The sequence below is a fragment of the Phytophthora infestans genome, genomic scaffold (assembly GCF_000142945.1).
Source record: "Phytophthora infestans T30-4 supercont1.1 genomic scaffold, whole genome shotgun sequence".
In the NCBI taxonomy this organism is placed as follows: Eukaryota; Oomycota; class Peronosporomycetes; order Peronosporales; family Peronosporaceae; genus Phytophthora; species Phytophthora infestans.
In genome coordinates this window covers 1089266-1104099 of record NW_003303758.1, presented here as the reverse complement: position 1 = coordinate 1104099, position 14834 = coordinate 1089266, and positions in this window count along the sequence as shown.

The window sequence follows — 14834 nt, the reverse complement described above, 5'->3', positions numbered from 1 at the left end:
GTATTGACGGCAGGCATAATCCAGCCCTATGCAGGGACTTACCGGAAAAGTGTACACGTGTCTTGGACTAGGAAAATTCTGCTCTGTTATCTTCTGGGAGCCCTTTCGGCTCCCCCTATTTAATCCTATGCTTCTCATACAAATATCTAATGAAATGTAGTCGTTTCGGATCTCTACCGACCCTTCAGCTGAGTTCCGGCGACCGTTGAGCTCAGCGGCTGTCCGGATAGCATATCCGGACAGATCGCCGAGTGCTTACCGTGATCCTTGGCTCCTAAGCTCTGGGTTATCAGACCGAGCCGATTCTTGACCTAAAGTAGGTCGGCGTATGGTCGAATCTGGAAATCCCTACACCACAACTGCCCCGGTTATGATACGAGCCGAGCTGGTGAGTGTCTTAATCCTTCATTTTGTTTTGCCACCGTTGGTCCGTACTCGGCTGATGACGTCTCGCGGCTCCCCACCACCTTCTTTGGTACGTTCGTTGCTTCCGCTGTCACTCACTTGGCAGCTCCTTACTCTTCGCATGTTGTTCCAGCACAACCCGTGGCACCATCCTTCTTCTCCAACTCCTCGTCGAGGTGAAGGCGTGCCAGCTGAGTCGATTCCTCGACCCGTCGGTACTCGTGGGGTCAGCGACCGGCATGAAGCTGGGCTGGTTGACCTGACAACTTCCCATGAGTCTGACGCGGAGTCGGCAGAGTCTTCTCGCGTGCGCCTTCCTGGTCCACCGAGCTTGCCGGGCGACACCACTTCGGGCGCCACTAATCAGCCAAGCTCGGCTGCTCCAGTGAGTCTTGACTCCCTCATGGCCAGAATTAACGAGCAAGGGCATGATCGCCGAGAAGAATTGACCTTCTTGGCGAGGCTCATGGCTTACGGATTTACTCGTTCCGTGGAGCCCTCCGATCCCGTGCAGCGGCGAGCGATTTTGCATGCTGCTTCCGCGGGGGAACTGTTGGATATCTTGAAAGACAACTACGCCGCGCTTGATTATCCAAAGATCATCGGCGATCTCCAAGCTGACAATCAAGCTGCTCAGGAGGAGAACCGCGCACTGACTCGGCGACTGGACTCGCTTGCTCTCAGCAATGTCGACTTGTCAACTCAGCTCTCGTCGGCTCAACAGCAAGTGTCTCGATTGGAGGCTGCTGCCACGCAATCGGCTAATCTCCTCGCGTCGCTGCGAAAGGCTGTAGCTCTGAGTGAGGCAAAACTTGCTCGGGCCATCGCAGCTGAGCAGAGCAAGGTTGACGCTGCGTTGGGTCAGGCCCAGCTCCACCATCAGCAAGTCTTGGATCGGGACGCCGAGATCGACGTCCTTCTCCGATCCATTTCTGAGAGGGATGCGGCGTTCGTCACTCTTCAGGGCATTGCTTCCAAGCACTTCGAACAGCTGCAGGAGTCGGTGCGGTTGTACAGTTCCACCGGTACTCAACCCTTGCGGCACGCTCAGTCGGTGATCGCTGAGCAGCGGGCTGTGATCTTGCGACAGAAGCGGCTCATCCGTCGGAATGGTATTATTCCGATGCACGATCCTCACATGGCTGCTGCTGCTGGCGGTGGCTTGCAAGTTCCTGAACTTGATCCGTCCGACCTTCTCCTCAACGCCCGGCTGTGTCGTGTCTTGGAGTCTCGCTTTCCTGAGGTTCTCAACATCCCCGCTGGTGAAACTCGGCGGTTGGAGTTGATTGTCCATCCTCGCCGAGATGCTCCAGTGGCGAGTTCCATTATTGGTCCTAGTGTGGTTCCCTCAGCTAGTCAAGCGTCTTCGGCGACTTCATTGGCAGACTCGGCTGCGGCTCCAGTCAGCTCAGCGGCGGTAACAGCCCAGGCTGAGCCGACTCTTGCTCAGCTTCACCGTACGCCTTTGGCAAACTTGACCTCGACTCAGCGGCTTCGGCGTTATGCCAACCCCAAGTCTCCCACTGCTGCAGGTCCTCGTCATCGTGCACCGGCGCCGCATCCGCCTCAACCGTACGCTTGTCCACTCCCCGGAGAGGATGGACACGAGGCTATCAGTACCCTTTTGCACTCAAGTTCACCTCAAGCTACTGTATCCGATGGAGGAAGGCCTCGCTCTGGAAAGTCCCGTCGTCGGACTCGGCGGAAGAAGGTTCGTCACCTTCAGCTGAGTTCTGCTACTCAGCCCGCTGTCTCTGCTCGCTCTGAAGACGACGATGACGCTTCGAGCGAAGCTGAGTTTGAGTTTGAGTTGCCTGAGCCGCCCGCCGACACCGTTCCTGCAGTTGCTTCGACGACTTCGGCGGGTTCTTCGTCTTCTGGTCCTCCGGTGACTTCGTCAGTCGCGGCTACTCGCCCACCGCCGATATCTTCATCCGATGTCGTGGCTTCACTGCCTGTCCCGGCTACGAGCGTGTGTGCCCCAGGCTCGACTTCGCCCATCTCCGCTGGGTTGCCCCAGTCGAGCGCACCACTCAGCGTCGTGCTAACGGTGGTTGGACGCTCCCAGTCGGCCTCTCGGGGTCTGAGCGTATCCACCACGCCGACTGACTTAGTGACTCCGGCCGTGAGTGTCCTCAGACCGTCTCTCCCTGTGACCACGGCCGTGTTGACGTCCCCATGTGGGCGCCCTATCCGGAGATCTGCTGCGACCGCCCGCACTGTGACTGCTCAGCTGCTTGAGGATCTCGACGCGTCTGACGACGAGGTGTTAGGGCCTGGTGATGGTTCTGTACCGTCCACCGGCTCGACGAATCCTGCCGCTGGGTCGCTCTTGGATCCCATTTCCTTATCAGAGAACTCGGCTGGCAGTCCTTCAGGTTCCGACTCAGCGACCGCAGATGCTCGTCGTTCTGCCCAAGCGAGAAGTCTTCATGCGGCGATCTTCGGTTCTGACGAAGAGATGAGCGATGAGTCCTTGCCGCCGAGTGATCGCCACTCTTCGCGGCCTTCATCAACGGATTCTGGTGACGGGACGAGTTCTGCCTCTGCGCCGGCTTCGGGGAAGCAGCAGCATCGCAAACGTCGTGCCTCGTCGAGTCCTACCGGTCATCGGTCGAAGCGATCCAAGATACACAAGAAGCACAAGAAGCATCACAAGACGCACCGACACCACAAGCATCGGCAGCTTCCGTCGACTCCTGATCCAGCTCCGGCTCAGTCCATTCCGGCTGCTCCTTCGCCGAGTAGGCTCCCGGTTATATCGATTCTCTCTCAGCCGAGGTCGACTGCTTCACGTCCGGCTGTGGTCGCACTTCCCAGCGCTCTTACACTCCCGCTGGCGACGTTACGGACTCGGGCCTCGCAAGCGGTGTCCAAGGATTGTCGCCTGACTCTTCACATGGCTCAACTCCGCGAGGTACCATTCATGCATTTCGGCTCAACTCGTTGTTGGAATGCATTATTGGATACACTGAGCGGAGGGGTGCAGATGGAGCTCGTAGGGGGCAAGAGTCGTGTTCCACCTACGCCGTGTTCTCTTGACGGCATTCGAGCTTTCATGGCCGTTTTCGACCCGAGCCATCCTTGTCAGCGTCTTCGGCGGATGCTCCCTGAGCTTCCTTTCTTCTTTTTTCCGTCGATACTGGAGGAAGCTCGGCGGTGTTTGGCTTCTCAAACCCGGCCTCGAACTTTGATGCAAGTTCTTGGAGATATGTGGGTGAAGCTTCGTGGCGACAGTCCCTTGGACTCGGCGGGGAGGCCCATCCAGACAGATGGCCAAATGACTCGTTACTTCGCAGCTCTCTATGAGCGTCGTCATTGGATTGTCGAGTCGAGTGTGTTAATGGGTCTCCATCCTGACGTCAACCCGGCTGCCACGCCCGCCCAGCTTGCTGAGGTATACGAACTGTGGCTGGTGTACAAGCGCGAGCGCAAACGTCGTAGTGACACCTTGCGATCTTTGGTTGTTGCTGTCTACGACCAGCTTTACTCGGCGGTCACTCAGAAGCTCGGCGACGAACCTGCTCCACTGGTGGACGCAGAGGTTTATTTTGATCCGTCCGTTCCCCATTACTCTCCCGTTAACCTTTCATGGGTTCCTTCCGGGAGAGACTGGGTCCAGTGTGCTCACGATGTGGATCTAGCCGAGCCCTGGCGAGCTTGGTGGCTTACTGACCCGGCGGTCCATCCGTACAATACTTGCTTCCGCGCTCGGAACGTGGACTTCTTGGTTTTCGCTCCGCGCGGTATGGATCCTCAGGTTGTTGACGACGCGATTGAAGAAGATTTCGATCTTGCTGAACAAGCGCCTCCTGCCTATGCCCCGGGTGCTTCAACTCGGCTGAATCGTCAAGGCATCCATATCTTTACTGGGTCTTCGATCGGTGAGCTCGGCTCAGATGGCGAGAGTGCGTCTGATGACGACTCGGCGGACGATGGGTTGGGTTCTCCCAATCTCCGAGGCGCGTCTCCGAGTATGTCTCCGTTCGGCACCCCACTCCCCAGTGGAACGGATCCTCAGCCCACTTCCGCCGCGTCGGGTCCTGAGGCACCTGGTTCGGCGTCAGCTTCGTTGGCTAGCTCGGCGATGATACTTCTTGCCACGGCTGCGAATGTTGCATCTCCTTCCGCAAGTTCCCAAGGGATGACGTCTGCTACGACGCCACGCCCCCAATCGTCGAGTCCGCTGAGCTCTTCCCAGTTGTCTCCGTCGGGTTCAACTCACTTGGAATCCGGATCGCCGACTTTTTAGTTTTCTTCCTTTGACTGGGCGTCCCGTAGGTATCGTTCAGGACTTCATTTCGTAATTATTCAGTATATGTAGTTTCGACACAGTAGCATTCCGTCTCAACTCGGCCTGTGTCGTCCGCTGAGTTGGTGTAACTTTTGGTGCAATAGCTGTTAATCCTCATCTGCAACTTGCACCATTTGCAGACGGTTTTCGCGCTTCTTCTGTCGTAGATAGTCAAACAGGAGACCCCCACATGACAAATTCGACAGTGGTTCCCAAGTAGGCTCATCGTAGCCGACCCACTTAACTTTAAACTTCCGTTGTGATCGTGACGTACTTGTGGATAATGGTAGCTCATCGTCGAGAATTGCTTCGACTTCATACTGGTTTGTACTTGTGTCTGGTTCCCAGCTGTCTTCAGGCAGTAATTCTTCATCAAAGTCAAATCGCTGAGTCTCTTCGAGGTCGGCGATTAGCCTCGTCTTTGGTCTTCCGCCGAGTTCGGTGACTGCCTTCAGACGTGATACATGAACCACTGGGTAGAACCTATATCCACTCTTGTCGGGTAACTCCAATTCATAGGCGAATTCTTCCACCTTCTTCTTCACCCTGAATGGTCCATGCCATCGGTGGGCTAACTTCTTGGTCAGGCCCGACTTCACTCGCTCCATAAACAACCAGACTTGATCTCCTTCTTTGAACAAGGATTTGGTGGATTCATCGCCTGGTTCTGCAACTTCATCTTCGTCGTCTGCTGTGTTGGGAATGGATCTTTTCTCCTTCTTGCTCAACGCTTCGTTGTGCTCTCGAGCTCGTCGTGCTTTCTCTCGCACTTGGAACTCAGCTGCTAATCGTAGTGCCACTTCTCGTTGTCTGCTCGCTTCTCGGCGCCACTCGACTGCGTCCGCCGAGCTGACTGGGCGTCCCTGTCCACGTCGTATTGAACTCGTCATAGCCTTGAGTGTAGACTTGGCGTCCCAACCATGCACCAGGTAGAAAGGGGTTTCTCGCCGAGTCGAATCTCTTGAGTTGTTGATAGCGTGTACCATCTTCTCGGCGATGTCATCCCAGTCGGCTTGAAGTGGGTCTTCTACGTAGACCCGTATAGTCTGAACCATTGTCTTGACTTACCTCTCTTGTTGACCGTTAGCTTGTGGTCGGTAACTCAGCGTAGCTCTTGATCTCGACTGCATCATCTCGGAGAACTTTTGGAACACTTCACTCATAAACCTTGGATCTCGGTCGTGCCGTATCAGAGACGGAGCCCCGAACTGCCTGAAGACGCATTCCTCAAATACCTTGGCCACTTCGAGTGCTCCGGTGTCATTCATAGCCTTAGCGATAAAGAACCCCGTGAAGTGGTCCTGGAACAGCAGCAGTGCAGTATTGCCCCGCTGAGTTCGAGGAAGGGGAACCACGAAATCCATTGACACGACTTGGAATGGATGGTCTGACACCACATTTCCCGGCGAATAACCTCTCAACTGTGGCTTGCTCTTACTAGTATTGCAGTCCTCGCAGGCCCTAACATGTTTCACCACGTCGGCGTAAAGACCAATCCAGTAGTAGTCTGCCTTGACTCGGTGATAAGTTCTGACCATGCCTTGATGCCCTCCTTCGATCGAGTTGTGACAGCTATGAAGTATTTCGTCGACCATAGTTGACGGAATCACCAATCTCAATGAGAGGTTCGGTTCGCCGAGTTCGCCGAGTCGGCGAGCTTCATCTCGGCGGTATAACAGGCCGTCTTCGCTGAGTACAAAGACTTCTGCGACTTTGCCGGCATTCTGAGCTCGACGGTGAGTAAGGTCCTCAAATTCACCTCTCAGGTACGCCTTCAGATCGGCCCACCTGAGTTCTTCATCTTGTGCCTTCGCGATTCGTCGTCTCCGCTCAGTCTGTACTGTCACTGGATCAATGTCGTTGGCATTCTGAGCTGTCTGGGCTGACTCCATCTGCGACCCTGTTTCGACATTCGGGGTCGTGTGGTTAGTCCGCCGAGTCGACGCCCTGCTGACTTGTTCGAATTCATCTCCACTGCTTTCAAACGCAGATTCTCCAGGATTGGTTGACATGGTTTCGTGATCCTGACTTCCTCCTCTTGCTCTAGCCGAGTCTTCATCCAGCTCGTCCTCAAAGTGAACTCGGCGTACTCGACTACGAGTGACTGCCGTGACAATCGGGGTTTCCGCTGGGTTGTTTGTGGCGTACAGTTCTTCGGCTACTCGGTTAATCATTCTCAGCTCTGCTTTCCTATCCGTCCCAAGAATTACTCGTCCAGCTTTAGCTTCCAGTGCTTCTGTAGCGAGAGAATCAGCCGCTGCGTTATAGTGTCGCGCTATGTGTCGATACCGGACCGAGTTGAGTTGTTTCGTGAGATCCTTGTGCCGAGCTAGTTCCACTTGCAACGTTTCCTTCTTGCATGCTATCACCCCCATGGATTGCTGGTTTGCAAGCCGGGAGTCACCCACGATAATCAGATCGGTTATCCCTCGGTCAATCGCTGCCAAGACTCCATTGTTCATGCCGGTGTACTCGGCGATGTTGACTGTGGTGGACGACAGGTACGCACTCGCAGCAATCTCAATGTCCCAATTCGGAAGGCGCCACAGTATCCACGAACAACTGCCATACCCGCCGTATTTAGCCGTCTTCGCTGAGCCATCAAATGACCGCACGCATCCTGCAAAGTCAGCTGGTATTCGGGCATATAGCAGCGCTGGGTCCATTCGAACTGTCGCCGAGTTCTTGGAGGGAGGTGCCAGGTGCTTCAAGGAATCGTCGAGTCCGATAAACGGGGTTATCGACGCCTGGAGCAACTGGGCGAAGTCTACATCTCGCTCACGTACTCGTTTCACCTTCAAATCGTAGGGCGACAACATAACTGCGAAACTGACTGCGCGACCGTACAGCGACTTTGACTTAAACACCCACTCCAGCGTGGAGAAACGGGTGTAGACGTGAAGCGTCTTTCCCGCCAAGAGAGTGTAGCACACTTTCAGCAATTGCAACAGCGCGACTACTTCTTTCTCAGCGGGATGATAGCCGAGTTCGTTCTCCTTTAGTACGCGTCCGCAGAAGCGAACTGGGTGCAGCTTGTCGTCGTGTGGTTGCATCAACGTACTGCTCAGCGCCCACTCATTGGCGTACAACATTATATGGACTTCTTTCGCCGAGTCGTATGACGCAGAATTGGAGCTTCTGCTACCCGTCTTTTGAGCTCGGCGAATGATGCTTTTGCTGACGCCAGGTCACCCCCAGGGCCAAAGTCCGTATCGTTTAGCTGATAGAGTACTGCTCCGTAAACAGCCAAGTTCTGGATGAATCGGCCGTAATAGTTGAGGGCACCGAGGAAAGCTTGCATCCCCTTCTTTGATTTCGGGAAGGCGAGCTCGGCGATCGCGGCTATCTTCTTCGCATCAGCGCGTATGCCACTCGGCGTAATCTCGTGCGATAGGAAATCAACCTTGGGTTGGACAAAGATACTCTTGGTAAAGCTGATGCTAATTCGACATTCTGTGAACCGGGCTAGTAATCGGTCGAGTGTCTCTAAGCAGGCGTCGAACGTCTCACCTCCAAAACAGATATCGTCGACAAACGACCTCCGCTTGAACACCGGAATCAAGGAAGACTGGTCTGGTTCTCCATTAGCAAACATGTCGCCGTCCGGTCCATTGACCAGGTCTTGGACCGGATCGCAGTCAGCTTGTGATTGGTGGTCAGCTTCAAACTTCGTCAGCTGACTCTGCGCTGAATCGCTGACTCCGCCGAGCTCAACTCGCCGAGTTCCCGACTTGGCTTCAGCAACAGCCATTCGTTCGGCAAACAGTTGCCATCCTCCCTTTGGTTGAACGTATCCCCAAAGAGCGTTGTCGATCAGTCGCTGGTAAATCATAGGCGCATTCTTCAATCCAAACGGCATTCGTAACCATTCAAAGTGTCCAAGTGCACATACGAACGCCGAGATCTGTCGAGCTCGGCGTGTCATCAAGACTGCCCAGAATCCACTCGCAGCATCGAGCGAGCAAAACCACAAGTAACTCTCCAATTCGGTAAGCAGGTCATCGACCAATGGCATAGCGTATTCCATCGGCGTCGTGACCGCATTAACCAGTTTATAGTCAATGCATAGCCGGATATCCACACCATTTTTCTTGAGCACTATCACCACTGGCGAGGCCCAAGGGCTGCCCGAGAACGATATCAGCCCGGCTCGAAGTAGCCCTTTCAACAACTCGTAAAGTTTGCTCAAGTGGCGAAGAGGTATCCGCCGAGCTCTCTGCTTTATGGGTGCGTGCCCCTGAACGTCGATGTCGCACAATGCTCCATACGCTGGAGGCGGCAGGGCATTACCACTTGAAATCATTATCCCTTCGTGCTTTTGTAGCTCTGCCACCAATTTAGCCGACTGTGCTGGCGTATGACTACTCGACTTGACGTTTGCAGCGCCATAGTCGAGTTCGGTAGGTTCAACTTCAGTGAGGTCGGGAAGGAAGGCCAGCTCGTGAGCGTAGTCCGTCAATTCCAGATCTGTTCCACTACGCTCAAAGGCGTTGGTCGTACCATCGTCAACATCATCCTCTTGCTCGTCTTCAGCCGCGGCGATAGCCAAGTAGTGTTGTCTTAGAGTTTCCGTTGGGTCTCTCGTTGAGTTGCACTCGTCATCTCCAGCTTGTCCTAAACCGTAGTCAATTCCGCCGGGGTCGAACACCGTCGCCGCTGAGTTCGTCACTCCGACCTCAGCTATAGTACCTTCCAACAGTGATACCTCTGGTAATTCATGGTTGTCGGTTGCGTCAGGGCCCGTATTCGCTGAGTTCACTGCGATGGTCGATCTGACTCCTGCGTTTTCAAACTTGGCTCCGAGGTAGATGGCATCATCGTCACGCTGTCTAACCACTTCCAGACCGGTCGTAGTCTCCATAGTCTCCAACGCTGAGTTCGCAGTAGCTGGGTCGTCGTTCGGCTTTATTCCTTCAGGCAGTAATACCTCCCGACTATCATAGTCCTTGGTCGCGTCGGAGTGATCAACCGCTGAGTTGGTTGTGACGGCAGAACTAACTTCCGTGCATGCAAACGCGTCATCGGTATAGCTGACATCATGACAACATGTTGTGGCCACGTCCGGGGCACTCTCAGTATTTATATCTGCTGATGCCGAGTTCACTGCCCCCGACTTGATAATGCAGGCTTCCGGTGTACCCATCGCTGAGTTCACCACGGCTGCAGAACTTGGTCTACTGACTCCAAACTTGGCTCGGTTGTCAGCAACAGGTTGGGCATCACTTAGGGCGCGTTCTGAGCGTTCGTCAAGATCTCCTTCCGTTATAGCTGAGTCTTCAGTCGCCGAAACGTCTTCCGTGGCCCTTACTTCACTTTTTCCTTCAACCGCTGAGTACGTGTTGACGTCAGAAATGGCGCCATCGTCTTCAAACTTGGACAGCTGATAGGAGACATCTTGGCCATCGTGTAGCACCGACGTACGGTCCGCTCGGAAGTCTTCCAGCTTGAACGCTGAGTTTATAGCCGGGTCACCCCTTGTCACCCCTGAAGTCGATATGACGTCTGCGTTACCGCGACGCCTCTCGTAGTCGCCGGCTTCAGTGTCGGCTTCGATCCTTCTCCAGCGTTCGGCGCATGTTAACTCTGGTCCACTTTCCACTGGAGGAGGTCGTCTTTCCACCGCCGTCGGAGTTGGGTATTTTCGTCTTTCCACAGCTGGCGGCTGGTGTGACAACCAGTCGTCGTACAGTCGTTGTTCTTTCTGCAGCAAATCTTTATCCATCGCCGACTCAAAGGCCAATATCTGCCAGTCACGGTACTTCGCCGAGTTCACGCGGACATATCCCTCATTGGCCAGTACTCCGTGTGGTTGCCATTTTATCACATAAAAGTGAGGTGGGCACCAGACTGACGCCTGTCGTACGTTCGTAATCAGGACATGGGTTGGTCTTCCTCGGCGATTAAAAACAACCGTTGGAATCCAACCCTTCGTCCGTCACACCCACAAGTCATGCGTCGACTCACTGGGTTGTCGCCTGGGCAATTTGAACTCAGCGGTCATTCGACTTTCGATCGTCAACCCGTCTGGTGGCCCGCATGGGACATTTGGTCCGAACTCGGTCTTGGTCGGTGCATTACTTGATCGGATGAGTGGAATCACCATCTCATCGGGTAGCTTTACCGCCGAGTTGTACAGATCCAGACGGATTCCAGCTGGGATCATGAAGTCGGTGCCGAGAATCAAATCGACTCCGGCATGATGAGGCATTATCCATACTTCAAACTCGTATGCCACTTCCCAGCCGAGTGTCACCTTCACCACTGCTCTTGACGTTGTCACCATCCTGTCTTTACTTATTCCTTGTATGTCAATTCGCTTATCTCGGCTGGCCACTCTCTTGAGACGCAGTTTCCTCGCGAAGTACTCACTGATCGCCGAGACATTTGCTCCGGTATCCAATAATATCTTGGTCCTTCGGTCATTCACTGCACCCAATACGAGGGCTCTCATTCTAACTCGGCGATCAAACGTCTGTGCTTACCACCATCCCAGCCGTTCTCCCGGAAGCAGCTTCATTATCCTGGTACGATGCACAGTCTGGTCTGACTGCCGAGTTACACTTGCAATCGCTCGGCTGTTATCATCTAACTCACCGAGCTCACGTTCAATTCCGTCGATTTCACACATCCAATTGCCATCCCCGCTTCGTCCCTCGGGCCGTCCTGCTTCGCCTACGAAGGCAAACAAGAAGTTCGCCTCAACTGCAGGTTCAGCTGACTGTGGCAGCCCGGCATATTCCAACCCAGTCAGTGTTGGCGGGCCGCCGAGTTTAAATCACTCGGCGCGTAAAGGTTTTGCAGGTCTTCTGGCACTTGCGACTTGTCGACAGAGTTCTTCACGAACGCAGCCAGCTTCTCATATTGACGAAACAGCTCGCACTGGCCGCCTTCATGGACTTGTCTGCAGAATTTGCAGCGTCGTCGACAGTAGTGAGCCGAGTGCCCCATTCTTCCACAAGCTGCACAAGGTCCACGTTGGGTGTTGTCGCGTGATCCATCTCCACGATTCGACTGTTCTCGTTGGTTGTACGGTCGCGGAGGTCGGTTCGCTGAGTTTCCCCAGCTTCGGTTCGAGCCTTTCTGGTCTCCTGCCGAGTTCTCTCGGCGGTCCGGTGTATTTCCTTTATCATTGGAAACGCCGGCGTCAATGTAGTCGTCATCTTCCGCTGAGTCGTGGCCTCCGGACTGGTCCTCATCATCCCATTCGTCTTCGGAGTTGTACGGACTCGGCGGGTTCTGATCGATGAGTTCCTCTCCGTCGGAGTCAGCGTCCGCGACAGTGACTCGGCGGTCGCGGTTTTCTTCCTTGCGACTGCGCTTCTCATCTCGGCGGCTCTGATCCTTCCGCTTGTCATCTCGGCCTCGTGCGATCACGAGTCGGTCGCGTTGCTTCTTGCGCTTCTCGCCGAGGATCCGACGATTGATTATCTGTTCCACCTTACTGATGTCTCCCAACTGCAAGGGGTACATCAAATCCATCACATCGTCATCACCACAATGCAGCAAGAAGTGTTCGACATGGTCAGCTGCGTCGGCGCCACCCTTCTCGTACTGGATCTTGGCTGTCCGAGCATACCCGTTGAGTCGGATCAGGAAGTCGCAGATCGGTTCGTTGACTTTACGTCTCGCCGAGTAGTAACGAGTGCGGGCGTATTGGTCGAACTGTGAGCAATAATAATCCAGGAACGCCTCGCTGAGTAGTTTCCAACGTCGCTGAGTCTTCTTCGGCAGCTGCCTGTACCAACTCTTCGCCGCACGTCCCAAGCATAGCGAGAAAGGCTCGCACCATGCACTTTGGGGCATCCTGGTGCTCTTCATCTCGTAGATGAAACGCTTGAGCCACTGGAGCGACGCGTCAGAGCGGTAGCGCTTTCCTTCGAACTCGGCGATTTTGTCGAGCGAGGCGTGGGTTCGGACTTCGAGGTACTGCGTCGAGTCCTCTTCAGCCGCGTCAAAGCTCAAGTTTCGGATGTAGTCCTTCACGGTTTCTTCACGGTTACCTCTCACGTCGAAGGCGTCGTCGTCTTCTTCATCCTCCTCGTAAGGCTCAGCCTCATCTGCAGCGTCATACAATTCACGGTAACGACCTACATTCCGCTGCCCACGACTCGGCGCTCGCTGAGTCGGGTTTAGCTTCAGTGGAGTCAGCATGTGAGAGTCTTCGAAGTACGGAGTCCCTTGCGTAGCGCGGACCACTTCACGTCTCTTCGTCTCCGGGGTCTTCGGCAAAGGAATCTTGCTCGGGTCCTCGCCGAGCGGTTTGAACTCGGCTACTCGGCTGTACACCTTCTTCGTTCCACCAGGGGCCTTCTCCAATCCAAACGCCACTCTCAGCTTCTTCTTCCATTGCCAGAGCTCGGCTCCGCCACGGGTCCGACTCCAGTCGGACAGGATGAGGCTGTTTGGTCGGCTGTTGCACCGATAGCCCATCGCCTTCAACAGCAACACAGTTTCTTCCACCAACTGAATGATGTTGGCTGCACGCACCGGCTGAGTTAACTCGGGACCCAACATCGGCCACTTCGCCTGCGCCATCGCCACAGGCGCGAACATCATCATCCATTCCGATCTCGTTCTCATCTCCTCGCCGAGTCGAGCCAACACTTTATTGGCGCTCGGCGTATCGGCGTTCCTTCGTCGCTTTCGGAATAAGGGGCGGACGGGTCCCCTTGAGCAACGCCATGTTCTTCTTTCATCTTCTTCATCGTTCGCACCTTTCGTCGAGCTCAGCGGTCTCGGCCTTACTCTCCTTCACTTGCATCTCCGTTCTCGCTCTCCTGGTCTTGGCCATCCTCGTCGAACTGGACGGTTCGTCCCACCTCCATCGTCATGGCGATGAGTCGTTGATCCGCCGGGTCCGACCCCGCGAGAGGCGATCCTCCAGCCGTCCCTGGGCTTCCGTCGCTCGGAGTTGCTGATCCCTTGACCATCTTCACTCTTCTCTTTCTCTTCTCTTCCTCTTAACTTGGTTAGCTGGCACCTATAAAAACAAGCACACACTCCTGTTCCCGGGTCGCGGCACCAGTTGTGGTGTAGTAGAACACACAAATATCGTCAGATGTGGATTCCTTACACAAACCACAACGAATCGCCGAGTTAGGTCGGCGGTTGTATGGCCTGCGCAGAGGGTGGTCCCCTCGCGGTCCGGCATTCCGGGACAGACGAGTGGCTCGCTTCCACTCGGTTCCGACTAACCAAGTCAGATCACTTCCGAGGCTCCGCCGAGTTTGGTTCGGCTGAGCTCGTTCACAACCCTGTGCCCTCCACCAAAGGATGGACGACGGCGCGCGAGCGCTTTTACAGGTCACCGAGCGCAGAGGCTGCTCAGCTAGAAGTGTTACGGCACCCGGGCTATCCGACGTACCGGCCCGCTGAGTATGCGGGACTTTCTTTCGCGCGTAGCGAGACTTTGTCCTACCCGGACCGACCTAATCTCATGGCGCTACCAGTCAATACCCTACAAGCTATGCCTCTCGAGTATTGACGGCAGGCATAATCCAGCCCTATGCAGGGACTTACCGGAAAAGTGTACACGTGTCTTGGACTAGGAAAATTCTGCTCTGTTATCTTCTGGGAGCCCTTTCGGCTCCCCCTATTTAATCCTATGCTTCTCATACAAATATCTAATGAAATGTAGTCGTTTCGGATCTCTACCGACCCTTCAGCTGAGTTCCGGCGACCGTTGAGCTCAGCGGCTGTCCGGATAGCATATCCGGACAGATCGCCGAGTACTTACCGTGATCCTTGGCTCCTAAGCTCTGGGTTATCAGACCGAGCCGATTCTTGACCTAAAGTAGGTCGGCGTATGGTCGAATCTGGAAATCCCTACACCACAACTTGTGTGATTGTGATGCAAACGTGCATTCAGAAAAAGTGTTTTGCACAGTGGGGTGACACGCTAGTCATGGACTGGACACCTGGGACCAATAATTTGGGATATCATCTGGGTAACGTCGATAATTATATTATCCTTGAAGTGAGGTCTGATATCATACTCATTTATATGCTACAGGGAGTCTTGTAGTTACAACTGCTACAGGCAGAGGAATGCCTGTAATTGATTTTCTAGCCCTCGACCAAAAAGCTGTCACGATGGAGCTCATTGTTGAGTTTTTCAAGCGCAAGAATCCGTCCT